Genomic DNA, 3,258 nt, shown 5'->3' on the forward strand with positions numbered 1-3,258 from the left:
TCCTGGAATAGAGATCCCCTTTAGGTGGAGAGGCTAACTAACCACAGAAACATCAAATCCTTCAGCTCTGAAAGCCTGGGCTGGAAATGATCACACATGAACCACCCTGCAATCAGATCCCCTGGCAGTGGTGAGGAAGAGAGGTAGATGTAGCCATGTGCTTTGCTCACAATCCCCATGCAGTGGATATGCCTGGTATTGCCATCTATTTATATTTAATTAAATTGGAATAAGTACTGCCGGCTGTAAGTGTTACATTACCAGCAGAGAAGGGAGTAGGGATTGCCAGGTTCCAGTTTCTCCTCCTCTTTCCCTTGCCCCCTTCCCCACAATCTCTCTCTCACACGCTTACGTAAGGATGCACTCTCTCAGCTGGCTTTTTTCCTCAGATAGCTGAGAAAAAGACATCTCAGCTTCCTCCCCACACTAGCTTCTGGTTTCCTGTCTCTGAAAGAAGAAAATTGGTTGATCTCTCTTACTTTCCGCTTGCATAATGGAACGCTAATAGCATAAAGCTCTTTGAGGCCATTTTATCTGCCACCAGTGCAGCACTTCTGGGTACTGGTGAGACGACCCAGGCACTCTGCATTCATATAATTATCTGTGCATTAGGATGCTATTTCTGTGACCTTTCCAGCTGATGGGTCTTATCCTCTCTGTCTCTCTTCGGTTCATTGGGTGAATGTTGGTTCTGATTCTATCTGCATCAAAAGCTGCCAAAATCTCTTGAAAATCAAAGGTGCTGAGCACCTGCCCCTCCCTTTGATTTCAAGGGGCGTACAAATGCCTTGCACCTCTGCAAATCAAGCCATTAGTATGTATGTCTGCATAAAGCATGGACAATGGCAATGATGGCTGCTTCACCTGAACCGTCAATACTAACCTTCTACAAGAACTGGAGTCCCCATGCCACCTGATTCCTATGTGAGACAGCATCAGGGATCCGGATGCTCTAGATTAGCTCCTTGGCCTAACTTCAGCCTCCTCTGTGCATAGGAGACTGTCACAATCTGCCAAGACTGGAGCGGGGATAGAAGAAAACAGAAAATGTTCTAGAGTGGAAGTGGGGCTGAGGGTTGGCACAATAGGAGATGATGAAAAGGCTTCCCAGGGGGACTGGAGCCATGGGGACCACTGGATCAGCAATAGCTGATCATTAGCCATTATACATTGCTGTGGAGTAGCTGTGGTTTCAGGGTTTTGCTGGGTGATGCTGAGTAAACATTGCAAATAGTTTTCTGCAAATATTCACTCACAGTTTATAATTAATCTGCTCTGGCCCCATATGTGCCCTTTCTGGGTTTGCTTTCTGTGACCATTCTTGCACTGGCATGAATGTTTGCTGAGAGTGACTTTCAGAGTAGCTATAGTGTAGTCAGCAGCCCCTTGCTTAAACTGGACCAAGATTTACAACAGCCTGTATGTAATGCAGGCTGTATTTATTTAGTCTGGGAGCTAAAAAGCCTGAGAGAACCATAGGGTCTGTCTGTGCCCAGCAGCCTCAGTCAGGATCCCCTTTATATTCACTACAAGGAGTCCTGACTCCTCTCTGCCAAGAGGAACATTAGAGTTATATACACACACATTTGCAAAAACTGAATTTTAGATTTGCTCATTCAAGAATTCACTCCAGAATTGCCTGTGCCCGTCTTCAACCTGAGCACAGAAACAATACCATGTGACTTATTGGGCCAATCACAGCTAAGCAACACAACCCAGTTAGCAGATAGAGTACTCTTCGTGTATATCTACACTTCAACGTAAAACCAGGGTTCGAACTCCAGCCTATCCTCCCTTTCCTCTACACACACATCACACTAAATCAGGGTTTGGACCCAGGGTCCCATGACTCCACAACCCCAGTGGACTTCATACTCTGGGAGTCTGAAAAAATTATTCCTCAATCCCATGGGTGACTTTCTTTGTCCTCTAGACGGTCAAGGTTGGTGGACAGTCAAGTTTTCCCACCCTGCACCACTAACAAAGGGCTACAGCAGACACATGTTGGGTTGGTGCTAGGAAGTCTGGGATACGGGTGGTTGTCCAGGAGCCCTAGGTTGGGACCCAGGGTTTAAAAGTTCCTAATCTAGGGTTACAAATGAGTGTAGATACTCAAGCCATAGATTAACAAATCTAGGGTCTGCTAACACAAGTTCTAATAACCCTGGGCTTACATTGCATTGTAGAGATTCACTTTGTGATCAATCCATAGAGTTCAAAAACATTCACAGGAAAATTAATTGAACAGCAAATAACCTCATAGAAATTGTGACCCTGTGGATATTCCATGAGCAGAAAAAGAGTGTAAATTTGACAGATAAATTATCATTTATGAGTGTATTAATTCAGCTCTAGAGCTGGCTACCTTGATTACTTTTAGGCAGTGAGGGGTCCCTACAAACAGAGATAAAAGCTATTCCTGCCTGCTGGGCAGTGTAATTCTTCACACATGGTTAATAAATCTACAGGCCAATTACAGCCTGGCCTCTTTAATAGTAGTTATTGGTTTGAGCCCTGACTAGCAGGAGTTGAAATTTTCCAATGTGATGCCCTACTACAAAATGCAGCAGTGACTTAAAGTAGTAAATGCTCCAGTACTTTGAGCATGGATGTGTGATTTGGGTTTCCTGGGTTCTCTTCATGGCTCTGCAGATCAGTGACGTTGGGTAAGTCATATAGTCAAAAGTTTAAAGCTTGAATGCCTAAAGTTAAACATCTATATCTATACTTAGGGACCTAACCAAGCTTCTCTTTAATTCAGTAGTGCTCAAAAGTTTTGAAAAGCAGGCCAGTCATTTAAGGGCCTAATTTTAGGTACCCATGTATGAAAATTGTGTCCCTTACCTTCCCATTCTTCACTTCTCCACCTATAATAATAGCAACCTATCTGACAAAGATATTCATAGGCTTGGTTGATGAGCACTTATAAAACTCTTTGAGAATATCAGATGACAGGCACTATATAGAGGCGAAGTACAATATGTTTACTGTACATTTATCCATTGTCTAGATCTATTTCTTAAAACCCTTTTTTGGCCCCAAAAATATCATACCCATATAGAACTGTGACTCTTTTTCCTTCCATAGTTTGCCAGCTCCTTAATGGAGTTTTTGTCATTTGCTGGCTATATTTCTTTGTACAATATTGTCTGAAAAGGATTTCTCTCCACACAAGATCTTTTTTTTTTTAAACCTTCTATCCAAGATTAAAAGCAATAGTAGTCACAAAGCCAGTGGTTTCTTGGAAAGCATCCAAAC

This window comes from Lepidochelys kempii, chromosome 14, assembly GCF_965140265.1.
Source record: "Lepidochelys kempii isolate rLepKem1 chromosome 14, rLepKem1.hap2, whole genome shotgun sequence".
Lineage (NCBI taxonomy): Eukaryota > Metazoa > Chordata > Testudines > Cheloniidae > Lepidochelys > Lepidochelys kempii.